We start from the raw sequence: 27044 nt of genomic DNA, 5'->3' as shown, positions 1-27044 counted from the left end.
CCAATTAATGGACAGCGGGAGGTGGGGATGGGTCAATGCTTGCTGATTCGTTTTTAAAGGTCATTTTCATTTTATGGGGTTGTTGGTACCTATAGTTAAGTTTTTTTTTTCAGTAACAAGTCTCTTGATGTTTCCTCTAATGACACTGAAAAATGTGTGTAGTGAGAATCAAAGCTGGGGGCTGGAGAGAGCTGGATCCGCTGGGATGTTTCTACATATAGAAAAGATCCAGCTGACAAAAGGGAAGAGTGCTCTAATGGAAAGCACCTACATCTATGTCTTAGTCCCTTCAGGCTGCTATAACAAAATACCACAGACTGGGGGGCTTATAAACAGCAGATATTTATTTCTCACAGTTCTGGAAGCTGGAAGTCTGAGATCAGGGTGTCAGCATGGTTGAGTGAGGGACCTCTTCCAGGTCGCAGACTTCTACTTGTATCCTCACATGGGAAGGGAGCCAGCAAGCACCCTGGGACCTCTTTTACAAGGACATTAATCCCATTCGTTTCCCAAATCACTTCCCAAAGGCACCGCCTCCTAATACCATCACTTTGGGGCTTAGGATTTTAACATATAAATTTTGGAGGGACACATTCAGACCAGAGCAATGCATGAGACCTGTGTTCGATTGTGAAGGATACAAAGATAGCTAAGACATGAGTCCTGTCTTCAGTAGCTCACCTTCCCAGCAGATAGTGACAAGTACTCTAATAATAGTACAGTAAGTCCCCTGAATAAGAACAAGTTCAGTTCCGAGAGCACGTTCATAAGTCCAATTTGTTCCTAAGTCCAACAAAGTTAGCCTAGGTACCCAACTAACATAATCGACTGTATACCGCTGCTTTTACATTTGCTTCCAGACATCCTGGGTTTGAAATAAAGATACTGTACTACTGTACTCTATACAATACTGTACAGTAAAGTACACAAAAGCACACACGTGACAATGTATGCCAGACACGTGAACTAACTTACATGATTGAACATGTGAACACATGTTCGCATTTTTGAAAGTTCACAACATGAAGGCTCATATGTAGGGGACTTGCTGTATGTGGATCCTGTGTTAGGGAGAAACGTATTCTGACTCTCGCCAGAGTGGAGGAATATAGAGAAATGTTTCTTAGGGAATCTGAGCTGGGCTTTTTAGGACAGGTAGGAAGTCATAGACAGATAGTGAGGAAAGGGTCTTTTAGGAACTAGGAACAGTATAAACAAAGGCATAGATTGGAGTCTATTTAAGAAAAACACATTGGCCAAATGTGGCTTGAGGTTTAGGTTAAACTGTAAGACAGAGTTGGAACTAAAGCAAAAAAGTGAAAAAGAGCCACATTTTGGAGTGTTCTGAAAAGCAGGTAGAGAACTTTGGACAGTATCCCATATAGAATCTGATATTTCAAAACCAGAAGTTTAATTGTGGTCAGTGGTTTTATGCAATGAGATAAGATATTAATAAAGTTATTTTTTTTAAAAAAAGATTCACATAGTCTAATCTATGTTCTAGAAAGATGCCTTAACAGATTAGGCTGAAAATATTCTGCACTTTTGTCAACATTCCTTCAAAATGTCATAAAAGGTTTTGTAATATAACCCTGTAAAAGGTTAAATGAGTTTGCACAGACTGCAAACTGAAGATGCCTGTGCAAAAATGCTGACTCAGGTATTTCAAGTGACAACCATTACAGTTAAGTGCTTGAGGCACTATTGTGGGAAGCAGGGAAATGGCTTCACGCAGCAGAAAGGCCAGCCAAGTCCCTGAAATCTCTCTCTCTGTTTCCTTTCTCATAGGAACAGCAATGGAAACTTTCAATGTACAGCAGCATTACTCCAATCTGCTTTACAAGCCCTCCAATTGAGAAGCCAATTGGCAAAGTAAGAATGAATTCATCTCTTGTTGAACAGTATGATTTGAGCCTGTTGGCTGTTCTTTCTTTTTGTTTTGAGCTATCTGGGTGACATAATCAAATTGATCTCATAAAAGTGGCTGATAAAAATCCAAATTTTGACCTATTTGGTTTGCCCTAGTTGCATTTGCCCTAGGCAAAATGTTGAGCTGAGTGACACTGAGCTGAGATTCCCTGGCCTCAGCTTCTGCCCCCACTTGCATTTTGATGATGCCCTCCCCAACTCCCTTCAGTGCCCTGCTTTCTCAGCTCTTTGACCACCTTCTCCGCCTATCAGAACTTATTAGAAAGAAAGAGGTGGCTTTTAGTCATTTACATAATAGAAGAGGGAAAAAACCTTTTTCCTCTTCTCTTCTAGGCTTAGTACCTGGGGTGATGAAAATTAAACTAAAAAAAAAAAAAAAAAAAGATGGGTAAACAGGAGGAAAGATTTATTATTATGAATAAAGAGGCCTTCATAGAAAAGAAGTGAAGGCCCAAGGAAGCAATTGTATTTGGGGCGTATATACCATTTTAACAAAGAGTGATTAACTGTGGAGAAGTGACAAGAGAAAGGAAAAGGGGTTTGGGCTTCTCTGGGCCATAAATTATGAGATGGTAAATATGTGGGGACAATTAATGGAAGATTGTGTTATTTCGTAAGGTTTGTTATGCAAACTCACGTTGGTACCTTTTCTATTGATAAGAGTCATCTCCAGTGATTAAAAGTCATCTTCTTCCTGGTATGGGAAAGAAAGACACCTTTACAAATTTATGTTACCTTTACAAAGGGAAATTTATGTTCTACTTTTAGACAGAAAGGGAGAGGGCAGAGAGCTTTTCCTACATCTGCTATTTCTCAATTGCCTTTGGCTCAAGATAATCCTTATGCCAAAGTGGCATATTTTGGGGTGCGAACTCTGATCCGCTTCAACATCTTAGTGTGAAATCCAACCACCATACTACCTCTTTCAAACATATTTGTTATTTAAATTATGTTGTGGAATGAAAGACTTTGCCTCTAGAAGAGAAATTACAGGTATTTGGCTGAACTGCAACTGTTCTGAACCTGAAATCACACCCGTCAGTCCCACTAGGGAGTGTGGAGCTGGTTGGTTAAGAGTGTGGGCTTAATGGCGTCTGGCTGCCTGGGTTCAAATCCTGGCTCCACCGTTCACTGGCTCTGTGACTGAGCAAATCACCTGTAAAGAGGGCTTCCTAATAATAATACTGCCTCAAGGGACTGTCATCAGAATTAAACAGTTTAGGGCTTCCCTGGTGGCTCAGTGGTTAAGAATCTGCCTGCCAATGCAGGGGACATGGGTTTGAGCCCTGGTCTAGGAAGATCCCACATGCCGTGGAGCAACTAAGCCCATGCGCCACGACTACTGAGCCTGCTCTCTAGAGCCCATGTGCCACAACTACTGAAGCCCATGCACCTAGAGCCCATGCTCCACAACAAGAGAAGCCACCGCAATGAGAAGCCTGTGCACAGCAATGAAGAGTAGCCCCTGCTCACCGCAACTAGAGAAAGCCCACACGCAGCAACAAAGACCCAACTCAGCCAAAAATAAATAAATAAATTTATATTTTTTAAAAATAATTGAACAATTTAATATAAATTCACAAGAGCAAGGATTTTTTTAACCCATTTTGTTCACTGTGTATCCAAATACTCAATGAATTATGCAAATGAGTTGAATGAATGAATAAATGAAATGCTATACACATGGTAAACTTAGAGGAAACACGTGCTCAATTTGCTTATCCCAAGAAATGGGAGTTGGGCCGTGTTATATGTCAGTGTTACCGAGTCCAAGCTCACTCTGCTCGCCACACGACAGGCCAATAAATCGGGAGACAAGGTGTTGAGTCAAGGAATGCGACTTTATTTGGAAAGCCGGCAGACCGAGAAGATGGCGGACTAATGTCTCCAAAAAAACATCTTATCAGGGTTTGGATGCCAGTTTCTTTTACAGAGCAGAGAGGGAGGAGGAAATGAGGAAGTAAAGTAAAAAAAGGCTTACGTTTTCCAAATATCACCTGGAATGGCCAGCCTCGGGGAGGGGGTGTGTTAATTTCTTCTTTCTTGCAGCCGTCCACAGGTGGACAGGGTCCGGATGCTTCCCTGAACAAAGGCACTTTGGTTTAACATTCAGGCAGAGGGGCAGGGTTCCCCGAGGCAGGCCATTACGTATAGACAGTATCTTTTCAGTGAACAAAAGCAGTGGAAAGCAAAGGTTAAAGTAAAAGAAACATATCCAACATGTAGTCAGATTTGGCTCTTCCCTGTTACATCAGGAAGGGAGGCAAAACTCTGGTGAGTATGTCAAGGACACTTTCCAGGCACGCCTTAACTGAAGGGTCAGTCTACCTGGGATAGCAGCCACCTTCCTATCCTTTGCTACATTGGTGCATGTCTGGACCACACACACTCCGACGACTAGGGTGAAACATAGTCACTGTCCAGACAAGTCAAAAACAAACAAGAGTTCTTTCAATAGGGCTTTTCTCTCCAGTTTATATATATGTGGGCAGAACTGAAGCTTTTGTAGTTTTTAAAAGGAAATGAATCTATTTTCCCAGCAATTCCTGGTAATTTTGCCTTGGCGGCAAGTCCTGCCAAGACAGCTTTCTTCAGAGTGCAAACTCCCAGTCGAACAGGAAGTCTCCTTCCCGCTGTCAGCCCGCTGAGGTTTTGCAGGCGTAGCCGGGGAGCAACCCAAGCTTCTAGGGACTGACTTTCTGTACTTCGGGTTCAGTAAGGTCTGCACTTCCCCTCTGCTGACTTCAGTTCCAAGTAAGAGGAGTATCCTTTGACCCAAAGATTAAAACAACAAACAAACAAAACACTCCCTGAACATTACAAAATGTGTTGGCAACAGCTCCATTTCACTGCCTTCCCCTGGCCTCGGTCCCCTCCAGCCCCGCCTCCTTTGACTTTATATAGGTTCTAAACAGAACACCACTCTGTGGGGATGGAAAGAAGCTGTTTCAAAGACTGAGGTCAGAAGTCCATGAACTCTGGAGGGATCTTTTCTGACTAAATTTCACTTCAATCCAATAGATAGTCCTGAGTTTACTGGATGTTTTCCTAGACCTGATTAGAAACACTAACAGCAGTACAGAAACGGTAGAGGGTAACTCTGGGGAATGCCTGTCAGAGAGCAGAAGGAAATCAAGTGCAGTATGACCATTCTTGGTTCAATAATATTTCGCTGTGTGTTCCTCAGGTCTCCCTCCCCCCCCAGGACGGAGTGAGCAGGTAGGTGTCTTTCTGCACAGTGACACTAGGACTGTCCTGGGGTGAGTGAGGCTGCTCCCAAAGGATCCTCTTGCCCTCTTTTCTCCTCATAGCTCTGGCTTCTGGGCTTAACACATGTTCTGTAAAATACTCTAATGAATTCGTTTTGCAATCAGCTCTGTGATCCATCCACCTGGAGGGGAAAATGATGCCAAATATGTAAGAAAGTCAAGCTTTAATTATAGGGGTCAATGGAAGGCAGCATTGGGGGTGGATAATTAAAACCTATGGTTAATCTGCCCAGAATCCAAACTCTCTTCCTCACTCCCAAGGAACTTTCTGTTGGGTAAAAAGCTGCAAGGTAGACCCAGAGGCAATTTCTACCACTCAAATTAGTGTGCCCCAAGCTGAACCAAGGACCAGTGTTTCCTTCCTATGGGTGGTGGAGGGGAAGAAAGGTGTTGAGAAAACACCAGTTGGAAAACAGAGGATTCCAATGTAAGCTCATAATAGAAAAAAGAATATTTCGGAGCCAACTCCAATCTTACCATTAAATGATACCTCTTTTCATTAGTGGTTATGATTAGAGGGTAGGAATAAAGGAGGGAAACTTCCTTCTTTTCAGGGGAGAAGCCCTGGAAGTCACTCTGGGCAGCAAGCAAGGCTGGGATGTGTGATTATCCACTCTCAGACATAGAAGAGTTTCCTGTTTTATTTTACATGATTGGAATCAGCGCCTTTTGAATGGAGCATACAAATTTATGTAAATAAGAATGCAAATGATAAAAATATGTGTCTTGGGATTTCCTGGGGATGACCTGGCAGCATTTTCTTTCTTGACTTTGCAGCAGCTAAATATTGTTGTGAAAACTCAGGATGAACTTATTTCCCCAAATGCCACAATGTTATAAGTAGAGGACTTTCTTTGTAAGTTGTAAGAGATACTCTGGAGAATGAATTAAGACAGACTACTTTAATGTATTTGACAGTAAACATGTTCCCCCCAAGAGGCTGCACAGGCTAACAGTAAATGCAAAAGGGATTGGAGAATTTCAATAAATTAATGGCAGATTCAAAGTGGACTACTGAAAGGGAATTAGAGAATAATGATGGAAACAAAAGCAGGGATTTAGGGAGATGGGTAACATTGGAAGATAACATAAAATTCAACTTCCAGGCTCTCCCACAAAATTCTCACGGGTGCTACTGACAAGACAGGAGAGTGGGCTGAGAGAAGTATTAGTTCAACTCAGCAAAGCATTGCGCAGCTCATGCCAAGTCAAAACGACCCAATAAAGTGCCTTGACCTCTGAAAGCTGCATAGAATACACAAGCAGAGGGAACTGTTTTGGATTAAGAGCTGCCCATGACCATGGCTGTGCCAACCTACCTTTTTCAGTAGAATTTATGTGACAGGTAAACTTGTCCTCAGTCTAAAGAAATGTAACTTTAATGCATTATTTGATTTTACCAGGAGGAAATGGAGGTAGATAAACAGCTTTGCAGGATAGCAGTGTTATTACATGGAAGGGTGGCTAAGAAAGTTATCGAGGCTCCCTGGGCCTTCTGTATTTCTGGGTGAGTGAAGGGGAAACTGGAGGAGCTAGATGGAAGTAACTGGATAAACAACAGATAAAAAGAAAGGAACTGGTGAACTCAGAATCAACAAAATATAGAGCTGCTTTATTTCAAAATTGGGAGGCATCTATGGGAAGAAAACAGACAGAGGTGTCCCTTTTTGCAGATTGATCTTTAGCTTCTTTTAGCACTGGAGAATTTTTCTTACCAAAGGAAAATTTAGCTTAGCCAACAAGGGCCATTTTAAGAATAGTCTTCTAAGACATGGCCCATTGAAAATCACTGAGCGTTACCTCATTATATCATGGTTGGGTCTAAATAGACAGCACCAATTCTATGAGAAGTAGCTTGGGACTTAATATTTAGGGCTCTAAGTGACCCAGGAAGATGGAGAAGCCAACCCACAAGCTACTTTGTGGCCTATTGTTGCTTCCAAAAACAATACCAGAAGTCAGGAATAGAATAATCAAAAGATAATAATAATTTTGAGCACAGGAATCCACTATAATTGCTACAGTTGTAGATAAACATAATTTTTTGAGGGTGAGTGCCCCGATTTTACTGGATCTCTTTCTTTATACATTTAGCTTCTGGTCACTGAGGCAAAATAGATTAAGCCAAATATTTTTCTTCTAGGCCTTCTTGTGACAAAGTGAAAGAAACTTTCAAGTTAAGGGGTCAATTTTCTTCTTCCTCTAAGAGAGTGGAGGATTTAGTTGGGCATACATCCACCCAGCTAAAGAGCACATTTTTCAGCCTCCCTTGCAGCTAGATGTGGCCATATGATGAGAATGTGGCCAGTGGGATATGAATGGAGGTGATGTATACAATTTCTCAGTCATGCCCTTCATAAGAAAGGCAGACCCCACTTGCTGGCTGGAATACAAATATGGTAGCAGAAGCTGAAATAGCCACCTTAGACCAAGAGAGGATGGCAGAGAAAAAACATAGAACCATTGCCTGCTTGTTTTCAGACTGCTATTGCCTGAGACAGAAATCAACTTCCACCTTGTCTACACCACTACTAGTTTGGCCATTGGTACAGTAGCTGCAGTGATATCCTAGCACACAATTAAAGCAGGGGAGAACGTGGGCTGCATGCCCTATGAGAAGTCACTTAGGATCCAGTGAAAGTAGAAGGCAGAGCCTGGTACAGTAAATATCAGTTAAAGGGATGAAAATTCTGAGTTGCTGACACCTGTCTTCCAAATCAAGCCTGGATGAGGAAGAAGAGTTAAGGACGCTAACTTCTGGTCCTGAGGATAAGGTGATGAATGGAACTCTGCTTAGTAGAGAACCCCATCTTTGAGCTCTAACATAGTAAACCTAGATATCTATCATATCCTGAATTTTGGAGAAGCTCTCCTTAGAACCGAGGCAAACAAATTCCTACTGAAAATACTCAAATTCAAGTGCTGTAGTGGAACCCGTTATCTGGTCAAATAACATTTCTATTGATACTTATTGTATGTAGGAGCTGTCATTAGTTTCGAAATACGTATAAATATCTTCATGTATTTGGCATAATATTCTATTCTTTCATCATCTGGAGCAGGTATGGATTCCCAGGGGCTCTAGGGAATCATCTTGGGTTTCAGCTTTTGCTGTAACTCAGTTACATAGGATTTTATGGGAAAAGTGAATTGTTACCTCATACCTCATTCTAGATCAACTCTCCTTTTATTAACATAAAATAACACATTATTTTGGCTTAGTAAATTAACCCTCTAAAACATCAACATCATCAGGACTCTTACTGCTACCCCACGTTAGAGTCCATATCATTTTTCCCCATCATCTCTTCCCCCAAAATCCCTGACACATGACATTCACACAGTAGGCAGATAGTGTTTGTCCACTGATGGTTACGTGAATATGGAATTTTAGTTTGTTATTCAGCTATCTTCATCTTCTTATCGTTGTTCACAATGGTTGTTGAATAGTACTCTACGTGAGTGGGCTACTATAACTACAAAAGACAAGAAAAAATTTTAATCAATACCATTAACACTGTCCTATAAGTATCAAGTAACTAGAGGTGAAAATATATTTCCCCCAAATTTAGATTCCTGGATTCTCACTACCATTCCACCAAAACCTAGGCTGAAATTTACTACATTAGGTCCATTGGTAAGAGTTCAACTGGGTAAGAAATTCAGCCTGACACACAAGGACAAGAAGTCTTTCCATCCTAACATTCCCAACAGGCAAGATGACTCTATACACAGACTTTGTAAGCTCCAAAGAGTTGGAATAAGGTTGAACAAATATGATTAAACCAATGTCTGTTCAATTTATGTCCTTCTGTAAGCACAGAAACATATTCAATTCCAGATCCCAAAGCCTACAGGAAATAAGTGAAACAATATCTATAGAATATATTTTATTAGGCTTATAAAATTCATTAATTCAGAAACAGGTAGATGCTTATACACTATAGAAATGGGAAATAGCAAACTTAAAAATCATTCTTGTTCTCTGATCTTGCTGTACAGCTTATCTCTAAAGGCTAAAATGTATGATACAATATGCATGACCCAACTGCAAAGTACTTGATGTTTAAATTTAAATGTGAGATAAATGTTTTGTTAACAGCACATACACACACGTAATCACCAGACCCTTACTATTGGGGACCGCGCCATTATCAAAGGTTTCAGAGTCACATTTGTATTATATAAAACGATTGTTTATTCTTTCCTTGTCTCAGTGTGCTGACACCTTCCCATTAACGCTGCCTTGATTTCTCTCTCAGAACCTGGTTGCAAAATACCATGTGGAACTTCTGATGGAAAAATGCTAAGTAAAAATACTGTCTGTTCTGTTATTGACCAAAAAAGAAACTTTAATTTGTCCCACCTGAAAACAGGGAAAAAAGATGACCTGGGATTGGCATAGTTTGCGTGTACTCTATTCACATAGATCAGAAAAACATGATATCACTATTTTCTGAGACATAGCACTAAAGAATTATCAGCAGAATTAATGCAGAATTTATGTAGATTTGCTACCTTCTCAGTACTCAGGGTACCCTTGAGAAAGCCAAAGGAAGTTCCTCTTGGAAATACTGTATTCTAAGCATTCTATGCCAGCTGATTATTTCCAGTAAGAAATAAACAGACATTGAACGTCTTCCAAGTGTGAGGCCGTGTGCTATAAACAGTAATTCAGGGCAATTTGGTATAAACAATAACAGCAATAATCATTATTATAATAGCTTCCATTGTTTGAGAACTCTGTGCCAAACACTACCCTGAGTTCTTAATATCCAGTCTCTCATTAAATTGTTTTACAAATGAAGCCTGGAAAGGGTAAAGAACGTATTCAAGGTCACAGACTGGCAAACCGTACAGTTGGCATCCAAAACTGGGCATGCTTGACTTAAGAACCTATGCCTTAACCACCTGCTGGAGAGATTTTTAAAAAAATTTATTTGGACAATCTCTTTTTTATTCCTAGTTGAAATATAATCAAAGTTTCCTGAGAGGATGCAGAAGGATGCCAAAAAAAGTATGACCCGGCTTATATTATGGGTCATTCTGGCTACAGTTAACCAACCTTAGATTTTCATTTTCCAAAAGGCCCATTATAAATAGCAACCCTGCACAAGAGGGAAATAATGTGTGAGCATGCAGCGTTCGGCTGCCCCTGTAAAGGCAGTTGCTTTACAAAGGACTTTAAAGGGGGTATGAACTGCAAAGATAACACCATGATGTTACTCAGATCAAAATAGTATTCCTCAGAAACCATTCCATATATTTGGGTGTCCCAGTTTATCTCCTCTGGAAGAAGGAGGCTTGGTACTCACCTAATCCATGAGGCAATGCATTTAATTTTAAGAACTTTAACACTCTCGATGAAAAGGGTCAAAGTGGTATTATTAAAGTTCAGTGTAACAAAAGAATCACCATAGAGACAAGGGTAGAGCTGAAATCTCCACTTGCCACTAATGCCTTTCTCAGGTAGGCAGTTTGGATGCCTGGTAAAATAAAGGCATCTGTTCTCTTTGGTGAACAGAGAGCAGATTGCATAAAAGTTTATGGTCTGAAGAGTAGGGAGGTAATTAGTGGTGTGATGAACTCCCCAATTGTGTCTATGTTTTTAAAGGTCATTTCCTGGGTTTTATGAGAGATGGGGAATTACATTTGGGCCCCCATAGAACTTTGCTTTTACTGCTGTGAACGTTTTTTTCAGCTTACCTTACTTTAGGGTTGGCTGATTGTGTGTCTGCCTTTTTGCAGGGGCTTGTATTCTCCTTGAGAGGGGGCAGAATTGTGCCTTATTCATTATTTATGTCCCCAAAGCACCAAGCGTAATTCTTTCCATATCTTAGCTGGTTATTGAGGAGGGGGAAGTGGTAGAAAAAGAAAGGGAAAGAAATTCTCATTTTGTTTATCTGAGATCGCTGTTTTCAAATTACCTGGGTTCAGGCTGCTTTTCATTAAATGCCTTCTGAAACCTCTCTAACAAACAGCTTAGTGAAAAAATTCAACTTTACCTTAAAAGACATTTACCTACAGAATAACTCTTAAAAGCCTCTGTTCATTTGCAAAAGGCAGAAACTGCAATTTTTACACTAAGGACTTTCAAAGAGAATCAGCGATAAGAGACATGTTGAGATTAAAACAAAATAGAAAAAGAGAGAGACTGAGAGAGAGAAAATGTTCTCATGCTTTGTGGCATGGAAGTTGTTTCCTTCCTTCACTGCACCAGTGAAAGTGATCTTGCCAAGGTCAATAGGAAAATCCTAACTGCTAATACCCAGAGTACACTTCAATTCTTCTCGAACTTGACTCAGTTGACCTCTTCTCGAAAGTTGTTCCTCTCTTGAGGGATTTTATGAGAGCTGACTGTTCTAATTCTCATCTGACCTTCTCAGTCTCTTTGCTATTTCATTTGCCCTCAATAATACCTCCAGTTCTGTGTTCCCCAGTGTTCCATTCCTGGTGCACTTAAAAAAAAAAATCAACTCTCTCTCCTTGAGCAATATTCTTTATTTTCTTGTTTCATTTGCTCAACACGATTGAAACTAAACTAGTCAGCGCCTCTTTCTGGTCTTCTGATTCCCCTGCTCTACAGATGTTCTGTTCCTCTCTCAGTGAATGTTCCTACCTTCTACCCAGCAATTCAAGCCAGGTTCTTGGGTATCATCCGTAATTCTTCCCCCCTACCTCATCCTTTCAGTCAGCCATCCAACTGGGATGGTTCTAAATCCTTAATATCTCACCCTCTCCTTCCCCATTGTGATTGCTGTAATTAAGGCTTTCCTCATCTCTCATCTGGTTCCTAAGGAACCCTCTAACTGGTTTCTCTACCTTCACTTTCATCCTCTTCTTTCAGTACCTCATCAATATCACTACAGAGTTAACCTTTCAAATTGCAAATATAATCAAGTTACTTACTTGACTAAAAGGTGGAATGGCTTTCCACTGACTACTGAGCCAGTCTGCATCTCTCTGAATGGTCGAGGGAGGCATGTGTGAAATACTCCCCCACCTCTCGCCTCAGCTCCCATTACTCATTTCCCCCAAATCCTACACGACACTCTATTTCATGACTCTGCCATTGTGCATGCTGTTCCTTTTACTTGGTCCTGCCTAATCCCCTCCTGTTTTCTAAAATCTGCCTTACAGTTTACTTCTACTTCTCTTTTGTCCCTCCTACAACCTCTATTCTGAGTTAAACTGTGCTTTATATGTTTCCTATTACAGCACTGCTCTCACTTTGTTGAAACTGCTTGTATCTCTGCCTCCTCTTGGTAATGGAGCATGTTTCTTATCTTGTATTCTTCCGCGTGTGGCACAGTGCATGCACACGCCAGGACTGCATGACCCAGAAATCTTGTTGGTGCCTACGAATACCTTGTCCATTTCACTGCAAACCCAGAATTCAGAGCTCATTCAAACCCACAATTTAGAACTCTTCTCCCCACTTACACATTTTAAGATTTTCTTGGCTAGTGTACCTGACTCTAAACTTTCATTAATGAGGAAAGTAAACACTACTCACAGATGATTAATGCCAATTACTATGCTGAAGCTCATCATAAAAAAGGGGAGATTTTTATCACTTGGAAACCATGAAGACAGCACCCTGGCCTATGTGAATTCCTTCCTCTTAACTGGTAGCAGTGAGATAACTGAGGAGATAGACATATTACCTTGTTTAGGTAAATCAACCAGATCTATTTTATTAAATAGAATTGCGATGGGAGTTAGAAGTGTCTGCAGTGCCTTTAGAAGGCAAGAGCGATCATGGTCAGTGTTTCCAGATGCTGTGTGTACGATGGGAAGGAAAAATGGTTACTGGCTCCAGCTTGGACTTTGGATGGCAGGTCAGTGACCAAAGAAAGTTCAGCCTTTTGTACCTTGAAAATATCTAACCAGTTTAAAATTACGCATTCTGATAGGGAAATGCCAAGTGTGAAAAGATGAGAGCTTTGAATCTACCAATTTAAATGTCCCACAATGGAGAGTTTGTAGCACTAAAATTTGTACTCTTTAGTTTTAGTCAATGTGGCAATCATAAAAATAAAATTTAGTGGTATGCTTCTTTTAGAGGAGAAGAGATGAAAAAAATCAAGAATTCTCACACAACTTCATTTTAGCATGGAATGATTCTTACTATGAGAAAAATATACACTTATATAATCAAAAGTGTTTATTAAATATAGTGCTAAGTATTCTGGGAGATACTAAAGAAGTTATCCTGTCTTAAGGGTTATAGAATGACTTATTCAGCCCTGGAAGCTAATTTAAATGTCTTCTAGCTCAACTTCTCATCTAATGCTTAAATCTATCCTGCAAATACCTGCCCTGCCAAATCTCCTCTGAATATCTCCATTTAGAGGGAGCTTTCCACTTCCTGAGGCAGTTCATGTCATATTTAAATAGCTCTTATTATTAATGATAATAAATAAAATTTATTGAGTGCTTACTATATGCCAGACACTGAGCTAAGCATTTTGTAGTCAAAAATCCTATTTAATCTTTATCACAACTTTATGAAATGGTACTGTTATTATTTCCATTTTACAGGTGATGGGGAAACTGGGCAACTGCCCAGCATCACATAGCTGGCAAGTGGAAGACCCAGCTTTGACTGTGTAGTTTGCATTCTTAAACAGTATACACATGCAGCCTCTCTAACTCAACTTCTTCCCTATGATGCCCTGAAATCTGCCTTCTTATAGCTTCTATTCATAGATCCTAATTTTTAATGAGATAACACTAAACATGTCCAGTCTTGTTCCACATGTTAGCTCTTCAAATAGTTGATGGCAGTTATCTTATCCACTCTACCCCTTCAGTATCTCTAATGGATACACAATTGCATTGCTTTCCATTTTTCCTTGTGTGAGATGGTCTCTAGGCCCTTCAGCATCATGATCATTGTCCTCTGGACAAACCCCACTTTGGGGTCTTATACATTTAACACGGCATAAAATCATATAAGCTTTGTTGTAAGAGTGGAAACACAAGGTTGAGTCATATGCTTGTGGTCAACCAAAGCCACTAAGTGTTCTGCATATATGTTAGTAAGCTATATCTCTGCTATCCTCTATTCACACAGCTAGTTTTTTTGAACTTGAATTTAGAGCTTTGTACTTAAATCAGTTATATTTTATCTCAATAGTGTAGTTTATGGTTGTAGAATGCTAAAATCTTCTAGCATCAAGATTCTGCCATGTGAAAGTTTTTACCCTTTGTATTCATTAATGTTGCTATGTATGAAGCCATCCCAAAATTAGTGGATTAAAAAACAATTTAACTTCTAATTCTATGTGTCTGAACTTAGGCTGGGCTCACTTTAGTGGTTCTTGGACTTGACTGGGCTTACTCATGCATCTGTGATCAGCTGCTAGGTCAGCTGGGGGCTGGTGAGTCTAGAAGAACCTCAGCTGAAATGGTTAGTCTCTGTTCTGCATGGTTTCCTATGGTTTCTCCAACAGGCTAACCTACTCTTGTCCACATGTCAGAAAAGGGGTCCCAAGAAAGCAAATGAAACCAAGAGAGGCCCCATGAGTCCTCAGCTCAGAACAGGGACGCCATCATTTTCCCTGTATTCTGTGGGCCAAAACAATTCTAAGGCCAGAAACCTTCAAAGGCTGGAGAAACAGGCTCCATATCTTGATGAGAGGAGCTTCAAAAGTCACTTTACAAAGGGTCTAGATAGGAAAAGAAAACATGACAATTGTGTCCATTTTTTAAAATCTACCACACTCTCACGGTTATGCCATTTGTGGATTTGATAAGCACATCATCAAAATGATCCTTTAAAATTGTTAAGAATTTTATTTTAATAAGATCTAAAAATAAAGTCCTATGTACATACTACTTTTGCTCTTACAATCTAGTTAGACAACCATAACAAATATACTGTAAACAGTAAAAGAAAAAACTTACATGCTAAACTATACCATTCTGTTTCTAAAGAGGCATATTTAAAGAACAAAGATATCTACAAAGGCCACCACCAAGCAAATGCTTGTAGATAGATTTAAACTTGATATGTATTGATTTTTTTTTAAAGGCTAGGCTCTGGGACTTCCCTGGTGGTGCAGTGGTTAAGAATCTACCTGCCAATGCAGGGGACACAGGTTCAATCCCTGGTCCGGGAAGATCCTACATGCTGTGGAAAAACTAAGCCCGTGCGCCACAACTACTGACCCTGCTCTCTAGAACCCGCGAGCCACAACTACTGAGCCCGCGTGCCACAACTACCGAAGCCCACGTGCATACAGCCTGTGCTCTGTAACAAGAGAAGCCACCGCAATGAGAAGCCCACGCACTGCAACGAAGAGTAGCCCCTGCTCGCCACAACTAGAGAAAGCCCACGGGCAGCAATGAAGACCTAATGCAGCCCCCACCCCCAAAAAAAAAGCTAGACTCTGTACTGGGTAAGAGAAATTGTAAAAGTGTTCAGATTAGGGATTAGCAAGTGCAAAAGCACAATAAGCTCAGAGAATAGACTAGAGTGAAAATATTGAAGAATTACTCAGAAGAATGAGTGGTAGGGGAAAGGATGGCTAGTTGGTGGGTGATCCATAATGAAATAACATGGAACTAGGAATTGGAATTTGAATTTGACTCTAAGCAGTTGGGCTCTATGGATGGTTCTTGAACAAAGAGATAAAGTGATTAAAAGTTTTGCACAATTAGCTTAGCATTAGTTTGAATGGGATATTTTTGTAGTCAGGGAAATCATTGAGAAAAACCTTACAGCTTTTTTATTCCTGATTAAAATCAAGTACCTAATACCATTTATCCTACAGTAGTTTAAAAAAATGACCTAAATAACTATGCTGCCAATAAGTTTCATTTCTGCCAATTTAAGGAGAAGACAGAAGGTGCCAACATCTGGAAAGAGGTGACTATGTTCTTTTTCTTAAAGAAGAAAAGAAAGTATAACAACTTCTGCTTAAATTTGAGTCATTGTGTCATGTGTACAGATTCTTCAAGGTTATTTCCCTCAATGGCAAGATGGTGGTTTATGGAAATAAAAAGATGACATTTTCAAAATTTGAAAACTTAGTGATTGAGCAAAACCCTGAGTACTCACAAAAGTCTTAGTTTTCCGTTCTGGTATAGAAGTACTTACTTACTGTGAGAAAATGTAATAGCACCCCAACCTTCTCAGATACTCTCTTAGTCTGAGTCCTACTGTCTCTGTAAATAATGAAATCTCTCTCTAATCAACGTTCCAATGCCAGTACACCAAGAGTATTGGAAAAATTATTAACTGTTTGGAAAACAGTTTGGGATCCCCTTAGGAAAGCACTGTAGCCAATCAGAAATTCCATTGCTAGTTACGTGGTGTTACATGGTGACTACTTGTCTGAAGACCTTCTTGGAACACATCCTTTCTAGAAGAAATCAATTGAAATCCTCATTTCCCTTGTACACTGAAGTGAATTGCAGGTTGATTCAAGATTTGAATGTTTAAGTACACATACACACACACAATAAAGTCCTGAGAAAATATTTAGTGATCTGATATTGTAAAACATTAAGGCTTTCTAAGCTCAAGTGCATCAGAGCCTTAGCTCACTAATGGATCTAGAAAACAGTTATCAGTGACCATTAAAAATGTTAGCTCAGGGTTTCCCTGGTGGCACAGTGGTTGAGAGTCCGCCTGCCGATGCAGGGGACACGGGTTCGTACCTGAGTCCGGGAAGATCTCACATGCCACGGAGTGGCTAGGCCCGTGAGCCATGGCTGCTGAGCCTGCACGTCCGGAGCCTGTGCTCCGCAACGGGAGAGGCCACAACAGTGAGAGGCCCGCGTATCGCAAAAAAAAAAAATCAATAAAAAAATAGCTAGCTCAAACGTTGATTAGGAATTTTATAAAGGATAGATCAGGCTTACAATCACTGCAATTAGTAGTTAATTTTAACATCGCTAAAAGTGAGATAGTGTTTAGACATCGTGTGTCCCATGACATGATGCAAAAGGAAGTTCACAGTACCTTATGTCCCCCAAAACTAAACCTGAATTTTATCAAATCTGTAGATCCAACTATCGCTTGGTACACTTGGTAGAAAATTCAAGGGATAGAGGAATGTGGTAAATGACATCACAAGAATACAGTCATCCAAATCCAGAAAGTGGGATATTCCTTAGGACAGATGACCCAGTTTCTTCAAAAAATACAGGGCATGGAATGTAAAAGGGAGGGGAAAGCTCAGTGTCATATCAACCAAATACGGCACATGGACCCTATTTGAATCTGGGTTCAAAAATCCTATTCTGAAATGATACTTTTTTTAAATTAGAGAAAACTGAGCCTGACTGGGTATTAGATATTAAGGAACTATTGTCAATATTGATGTGTGTGTTGGTTGTTATTTGAAAAGCTCTTATCAGCTAGAGATATATTCTGAAGTATTCTCATGCGACATAATATTATGTCTGAGATTTACTTTAAAATACTTCAGCAAAAGAACAATGAGGGGATGGGAGATAATAGATGAAACAAGAATTGCAGAATGGTGACAATTATTGTGCTGGGTAATGAGTACCTTGGACTCATTATAATATTCCCTTTACTTTTGTGAATGTTTGGAAATGTTTATTCAAATTATTTTAAAATTGCTGGCAAATTCATGAAGGCAAAACTTAATACAATCTATGACATAAACAAAGTTAAGAATTTCTGCGCCTTCTTAAACAGCAGTCTGGGGAAAATATTTGTTACAAATATGGCAGACAGAGTTAACATTCATTTTCATACAAATGCACATATGTGTGTGTGTATATATACATATATATGTATGTATATATATATTCATATACACACATACATAGAAGCTGATAGGACAAATCTAAGAGCCCAACAGCTAAATGATATAAACAGAATTTGAAAGGGGAAATGCAAATTGCTTAAAATATCCCTTTAGAAATAATCATTAAAAAATCAAGATGAAATTTTTTTGAACTGCTAAAGCAAGCTATTCTCCAGAACATATATGCCTTTTATGTCCTGGAAAACAGTCATTTCCTATGATCAATAGAGAAATCTTTTAAAATAGTAGCAGCCTTTTTATTAAATGCCAAAATAGTGTCATGTACTGTACAGTAAGGACGATTTTTGGAAAGCCTTTCTAACACTACTTCAGTGCTGATAAAATTTTGGCCAAGAATCCCTGCTGGGGCCGAAGAGGGAGTGCTTGAAAAAAATGAACTCAGGGGAGGCTTGTGACAAGGAAGTCTTCACGGGGTGCTTCTGTGGGTGTTGACAATGCTCTTACTGCACTTGATAGTCATATGGATGTTCTTTATAACTATTTCTTAATAGTGATTTCTTATTTGTACTACAGATTTCATGCCCTTTTAAAAATATATGCAATATATTTTATAATGAAAGTGTTTTTTTTACAGTAAACCCCAAAATGTGTAGTCACTCACATGACTTGAGTTGTCTTATGTGTTGTCCTGAAATCACCCTGATTGAGCAAAGAGGAGCATGACCGCCTTGGAATGGAGTGGGCTTGAGGTTCTATAATGGTAGAAGCTATTTCCCAAGACACACTCTGAAGTCATGTTTGGCTATAGGTGTTCCCCAGAGGCATTGTTGGCTCTTGGAGGAGTGTTCAGCTCTGGAACTACCCTAAAGTTAGAATACCATAGGAAAACCCGAGAATCCCCTGAGACATTGCTCTTGTTCTTTTTAAAATCCCAACTATATGGGATATGTTTAATGACCAAAAGAAATCTGTGTATATTATCCATAAAAATACTGGCATCTGGACTTTCTAAGAATGAGCAGACCCTAAGATGGTTCTAACAGTGAAGATGGATTTATTGTTACTTATTTTCATCTTCTTACCTAATTCCTCCAGGTGACTAATGCGTGTTTGCAAGGTGGATGACAGGGGTAAAGGAGTGGATGATTTGGTTAAGCTATGATCTTAAAAAGTAACCGAGTTAGTTCTCCAACATTAGCTTTCAGCTTTAGGATGCAGTGTCCCATTTGTAATTGCCGGAAGGCTTGTATGTTAAGCAGTCATATCTGGTCAATATCAAATCCTATTCTTAGCATCAGGTGCCCAAAAATGATTTGTCCATGGTCATGCAAGGGGAAAAAAAAAAAGATAAATGATAAAAACAACCCAAAAATATCAAAGAAAAATGTGACCGTTTGTTGACCAAATTGTGGAGGTATTCTGTTAGAAAGAGCTTTTTAAAAAACCTACTGTGCCAGACAAATGGGAAAATGTAAATACAATAATAATTCACCTTTAATGGCTTCTAATAATTCATTGCCTACTTTATCATTTAGAACAAGGAACAAAGGCTTTTCCTGAAACCATACAACTCACATTATACTCTATTAATATAATTCTGTCTCTCCACATCTCTCTCCAATTCTCCCCAACTTTATCAAGTTACCTGGAACCTGAGAATTATATTCTGTCCTCAAGAAAGTCTCTCCCAGGGATAAGGGATTTTGCCTTTTAGTTTCATCCATGAGTTTGAAATACCAATTAATGACAAACAGGAATCACATTTGATTATCTACAATAGAATTTGGATGTCTTTTCTTGGTTCTTAAAAAAACTCTTCTGATTTTGGAAGTAATACTCTCTCATTCTTCCTCATTATGGGTAATTTGGAAAATTCAGGGACAGTCAGAAGGAAACAAAGATTTCCACAATCCAAAGACAACCACAGTTAATATTTTGGTGTATTTTCTTCCTACTTATGCATACATTTGTATTATATAACTGAGATTATTCAACATATGCAGTATTCAATAACCTTTAACTTTATATTATTGTATGAGCATTTACAACATCATTACATAGGTTTTTTAAACCATGGTTTTTAATAAGTGAGATTTGAGTGTATCACTATAGCTTAAATTATTTTTATAACAAGCCAACTCTGAGCCTTCTGGTTGTTTTTAACTTTTGTCATAAATAATGCTAAAATAAATAATGAACATAATTATAGAGAGATCTGTGTGTGTTTCTCTGATTATTTCTTTATAACTATTCCTAGAAATGGCAATGGTTGGAAACTTTTAAAATTTCACAATGTGTACTGCCTAGTTGCATTTCAAAAAGATTGTTCAGTCTGTATTTCTACCAGCATTATATAAGAATATTAACCTCACTATGCCTCCATCAGCTTGACTATTATAATTTTTAATCTTTGCTAAGTTAAATCATGGTATGTTTTCATTCGTTATTGTTTACTAGTGGGGTTGATTTTTTCCTATATCCATTTGTCTTTTATATTTCTGCTTCTGTATTGTGTATATTCATATCCTTCTTCATTTTCTATTGGAATTTAGTATTTTTATACTGACTTTTTATATGTATGACAGAGATAAAAGGAAATTATATTAAACCATGAAAGTTTGTAATCCTTCCATCTCTCCCTTTCTCTCTTTTCCAGTCCCCATTTCTCTACTCATAGGAGGGAATGATGAGCCTTTATCTCAGCTAATTGGATTGAGTCATGGTTTGGAGAATACAGGCTAAATTAATGTAGATGAGAAAAGGCATGGAAATATATTTTTAAATGTGGAAATGTGGAGATAACTGATGGAAGGGGGTGAGTTATGAAAATAGCAAGAATTTGGAGACACTTAGCAGCAGAAAGAAGAGAAAAATAGCCAGAATGGACTACAGTTTTGGGGACAGGATGATAAGGGAGATGAGAAGCTACTCTGATTGATGATGCTTTGATGGGAAGGATAAGCAAAGAGGGTCTTTAGTATATTTTGCCGTGTTTTATGCAGTGAAACCTTGTGTTTGCTGCCACCTCTGCTCTTCAACAAAATAAAACCATCTTCAATAAAGTATATACATTACTCTTCAAGCTTGTGGAATTAGATTTGTGTTGGATGTGTCGCTGGGCAAGGATGGGTCTTAAGAGAGGGTAAGATAGCCCAGGTTTACTATTAAGGTTAAACTTACATAATTAATACAAATAATCCTGTCATATTTTTAAACAATTAATTTCCCCTACTGTCTGTTTAATTTTGTCTGTGAGAATTTGGAAGGTGGAAATAGCAACTTACAAAACTGAGACTGAAAAACAGTCTTCTGTCTGGGAAAGACGTTTCCTTTAACAAAATGTGTGGTATTAGACACACATACAGTATAGTGATGTTTGAGAGGACCCCTCCTGTCCAAGCAGATCACTTGGGTCAACCCAGGCGATCAGTTGTCACAACCAGGAAGTCTGCTCACATACAGTTGTACTATTATGATACTTCTCCACATTTAAGTAAATATCTGTAGCTGTATATCTCTGTCTCTATATGGTTATGTGTGTGTTGGAGTGACCCAGCATTATCACCTTTCTTTTTTTCCAGTTTTTCTGTGGCATTGATATTAAATAATTATGGGATGAATGACTTTTAATATGTAGGATGAGATGAATATCTATGTTGATTATTTTTTAAATTATCCAGTTTGTTCTCATGTCATCATTGGAGAGTTAATTCCTTGCCTGTTAGTATGCGTCACTCACTTTTTTACATATCAAGTTCTCATAAGTATTAGAACCAGTGGACTTTGTCTCTTCTTTTTTGGTAGCATGCTATGTTGATTTTTGTAGATTTAGAGTACCTTTTGATATTCCCTCATCACTTTTTTCTAAGTTATTTTGGAAATGTTTTAAATTTTTTTGGAAACTTTATCAAAAGTACATTAAATCTATAAATTACTTTGCAAAGAATTGACATCTTTATCACATTTGTTCATCACATTCAGAATAAAGAATAGCTCCCAGTTCCAATATTCTCTCTGTTCCATCAGAAAAAAATTATACTTTTTCCTTATGTAAGATACCACATGAATTTTAATCAAAGTTATTGTTATTATTTTATATATTCTATTGCTTTTATAAATGAGATTGTTCCCCTTTCATATTTCCTAACTGGCTGTTGCTAATACATAGAACGACTTTTGAATCTGGAATATTTATTTTGAATCTGATCACCATACTGAACGTTTTTTAAAATTAATTCTAATGTTTTATTAGTTGATTCTCCTGGGGTTTCCTAAACAGAGATTTATATTATCTTTAACTAGAAATGAAATATCAGAAAGGAGATAAAATCTATTCCATTTCTTATATTTTGTTTGGAAGATTTTTCAGGAATATTTTTACATAATATTGAAAAACAATAGCAAGGTCATAGCCCACTATGAAACACCAGAGACATTCCTATTTAATTCAGAAACAAGACAGGAATATCCATAAGACCACATTACAAACACATTTAATCTTCTCACTAATTTAGTGTATGTAGAAGGCATTATTAATACAGAATACATTTAACCTTGATGAAATATACATCAAATTACCATATTACAGATAAGGAAACCAAAAGAGAGTGGTGAGGAAATTGCCTAGGGTCAAATAGATAGGATTTGAATCCAGGTCTGTGATATCCCAGTCTGTTCTGTTCATAGACCTTTTTGCTTACTTGATCTTCCAGCAAAAGGAAGTAATTTTATTTGTTAATTGCGTAAAATTTAATAACATGCTTTTATACACTCCATCTCACATTGTCTCAGAACTAAACTTTGAATAAAGTAGGCCCATGATCATTTCTAAGTAATACTAAATAAACACTAAAACCCTGTCTCTTACTTCATAGGTGGTTTGGCTACATCAGAGTATCATCCATTCTCTGAAAAAAGATAAGGCAAAGGACTCAAAGAAAGGCTACTTCGAATTCAGAGTTGCCCCTGCTGCTTTAATTACAACTGTGGGATTTCTCTCTCATATAATTTGATAATACTGAACTGGTGTAATTTTGTGAGAAAATTGGTGTGAGTTTAGGGGTTTGGGAAAAACCCAGCTAGAAAGAGTAATTTTCTTATTATGTTGGGAAGGAGAACTACACAGGAGAAATTTCAAATCATCATGTGGATAAAATTTGTATGAGGGAAGGTGATAAACCTTTTTCCCAAACAAGTTCCAAACCCACAAGGAGCAGCATTTGATATTATATTTTGAAACAGAGAACGGAGCCAGGATCCCTCACACCTTGTCCAAGGTTTTACCAAGCATTGGTGCCAATCTATGAGCTGATATCATTTTCTTACAAAGGGCAACCATGACATTTTATGTTCTTTCAATCCTTCCATTAGGAATATGTAGAAACAGAAATAGAGTACAGATGCAGAAATCAAACTTATGGTTACCAGGGGGTAAGGGCAGGGAGGGATAAATTGGATGACTGGGACTGACACATACACACTACTATATATAGAATAGATAACTAATAAGGACCTACTGTATAGTACAGGGAACTCTACTTAATACTCTGTAATGCCCTAAAGGGGAAAAGAATCTAAAAAAGAGTGGATAATGTATATGTATAACTGATTCACTTTGCTATACACCTGAAACTAACATATTGTAAATCAACTATACTCCAATAAAAATTTAAACAAACAAACAAAAAAAGAATAGGTAGATTTAGGGTGTAGGTGCATGTGCTGATTCTGTGTGTCTAACCTGTTCATCTGGACTTCTCAGTGACCTTTATCCCAGATATTCTTGTCCTGTGACTAAGATTAGGTTAGGGTGGGGCTATGCCTGCCTTATTATGAGTTACAATGGCATGGTGAAGCTGGAAAAACACCCACTGAGCCCTCATAAAAACATTTGTAATGGGTTCAGTTAGGAAAATAGTACTAAAGGGATTTTTTGAAGGCAGGCTAGATTTCTCCACAATAAATTCTACTGACTAAGCTGGTGTGTGTGCCTGTGTGTGTTGCCACATCTAGTAGGTAAAAGGATTTATGGAAGAATATTGGAAGTCTTCCTGGATCATTTGGGCAACCACAGGTCTTAGATTTCTTAATGCCCAGGTAATAATTTCAATAGCATTAAAGTAATCAACTTTGTTGTCATTTAGTTTCTTATACAGTGTATTCATACTATGAAATACTACTTAACCATTAAAAACTATGTATTTAAAGCATATGTAATATCTTGGGGAAATAGTCAATAAAAAATGTCAATTCAAATTTAAATTGTTTGAGTCAGGTGTCTTTTGGCCGTCTGTAACATTGACCCAGCTCAGATAAAAGGGGCTTTGAGTATGTTTCAGAAGTCTCATGACAATCAAAGCTTAGGAATAAAGGACAGATAGATCTCTTGAAAATTAAATCTGGAAAATCACCGAGCATAAGACTTCTTTCTCAGGCAACTGGATTTCCCTGTGACCTCTTCTCCATCTTTCTCTCTCTACCGAGCCAACCATCTCTCCTTAAGCATAGTTTTTTGCTGTCTCATAAATTCAGCTTGCACATAGTTCAAAATGCTTTTGTTAGCTTCTATTCTATCATTTTGCATGTGTTCATCTCAGCTTCATTACTCACTGGCTTCACCTCTCAGTCTTCCAATTCCAAATTCCTAAACTGATTGGCTCAGCTTGTCTTTCTGAGCCAGACGACAACTCACAGGTCCTGAGTCAGCTAAGAATGGGCCACTCTTGAGTCTGGTGGCCAGAAAGATCACCTCGCTTTACACTTAACGTAAAGGAATCCTAGGTAGGAAGCATCATAAATGTGTCTAGAACTTAAATGTTATGTAGATATATGTGTGGATAGAAAATAGAATTAGGGAAATAAACCAAAATATTAACAGCAGTTGTCTCTGAGCAGTGATATTACAGAGTTCTTTTTCATTTTTTTAAACTTTTCTTCAGTGAATACATATTATTTAATAATTACAAACTTAATAAGCTTCAAAATACTAAAAAAAAAATTTTTTTTAAGAATGATGACCTTAAAAAGAAAAAAGATTTCAGGATAATTTAATTCAACACCACTTCAGTCTACAAAAGTTGAAACAGGCCCACATCATTAACTGACTTAACCAAAGTCACAGAGCAAAGGAGTGATTAAGCTCCAAGTCTCCTGACTTATTCCTAAATGGCCTCAGCCCCACACGGTACTGCCTTGTCTGAACAAAGTGAGATCGACGCCCCTGGTTGCAAGTCAAAGCCTGTGCGTAGCAGATCTCTGAGTGTGAGATCTAACTGTAAACCATGTGTTAAATCTTTAGGACTTGAGCAAGTTTGTTAAAATAATACCCAGTTGACTTGAAACAGAACAACACACCCCAGGTTTCACTAAACCATCATTTTGCTATGAGCTATATTTTGCTAAGGGCTTCTACTTACACACTCCAAATTGTCAGCTCTGCTTTATTTTAAAATAATACCAGCAGCAGAGAAGCAGAGGAGGAATTAGGGAATTTCCAGACGTAAAGTACAAGCTCCCTCTACGCTTGTGTCTCTCTCTCTACTCCGGTGGTTTTGGCTTCCTTCCCTCCAGTGTGTTTTTTCTTGATAGATTAACGTGATCTCTTAAGAAGAGTATAAAGTCTTTTGGGGTGAAAGTGAAGTAGAGGCTGGGAGGGGCATAAAATCAGATCTACTCTAAGGGAGAAAAGGAAAGAAAAGTTAGATTTCTCTTAAGGTTTCATTCAAAAACAGGATTTCAAGCTGAAATAAAATACCTGCCTGGCAGGAAAAGGTTCCCACACAGTTTGAAACTGGCTCCTGCATAACCTAAAGGAAACAAAAGCCCTGAGGGATTTAGTCAGTTCTGGGCATCTGCTCAGAGATAATCCCAGCTCTAAAGCATTTACAGTGTGCTTTACGGTGTGTAAATTCCTCCTGCATCGAGCCTCAGAGAAGCGTGAGATATGACTCAGGTAGAAACCCCTGGACCACTTAATATTTATTTCACTGTTGGCTTAGGGGAAGATGAGCTAATATGACATATGTCAAATGAATGATAGGCTCAGGATTCAAAAAGTCTCAATAGTCTGTAATGATATCTTGAAAAATTATTCCTCCCAAAAATGAACTTAAAAAAATTAATGTATAAATAAAAAGTCCTAAACTCAGAAACAAACAAAAATGAACCATACAAATAAAAGATAGGCCAATGTTGTCCAATGGAAGTTGACATAAAAACAAACTGTGGTTACCAAAGGGGAAGGGGGGGATAAATTAGGAATTTGGGATTAACATATACACACGACTATATATAAAATGGTTAACCAAAAAGGACCTACTGCATAGCACAGGGAACTGTACTCAATATTTTGTAATAAACTGTATGGGAAAAGAATCTAAAATATATATATATATGTAACTAAATCACTTTGCTGTACACCTTAAACTAACACATTGTAAATCAACTACACTTCAATTAAAAAGTTAATTAATTAAAAAATATTTGAAGTCTCAATTTCAAGTTTAATATGAGTTAAGCATGCCCAAGACAATGAAAATAGAAAAAAAAAAGTCCAAAATAATTTTTTTTTAGGTCTTAGTATTCCATGTTAGAAAAATGTCACAAAGAATAGGAACATGCCCAAAGTAAGGAGGAGGGTCTGTAAACCATGTCTTAAGGAATCAGGAATATTTACTTGAATAAGGATATTCAGTATGGGGGAGGGAGGAATGTATAATAAAGGTTTTCAAATGTTTGAGGGATCCTCATGGGGTTAGATGTCTTTGATAAAGGACCAAAGGTTTGAATTTACAGGAGGTAAAATTCAGTTCAAAAGGAGGAAGATCTTTATAACCATCAGAGCTATCCCCCAACTGCCTTGTGAGGGACTGTGTTCTCTGATAGTAGAAGAATTTAAGCAGAGGCTAAAGAATGTACTAGTTTATGATGGGGGTTCTCCTAAGACTAATTCTATGAATCTGTGTACTGAAAACTTAGTCATTTAAATTATTTTTCTCTTTTTATATTGTCCTCTGCATTAACTTAGTGGTATCCCTGCCCTGGTTATTTCAAGGTAGATATTGAGAAAATAAGGACATGAAAATGACTTAACAGC

This window comes from Hyperoodon ampullatus (genome assembly GCF_949752795.1).
Source record: "Hyperoodon ampullatus genome assembly, chromosome: 1".
In the NCBI taxonomy this organism is placed as follows: Eukaryota; Metazoa; Chordata; class Mammalia; order Artiodactyla; family Ziphiidae; genus Hyperoodon; species Hyperoodon ampullatus.
Note: the sequence above shows the minus strand (reverse complement) of the source record.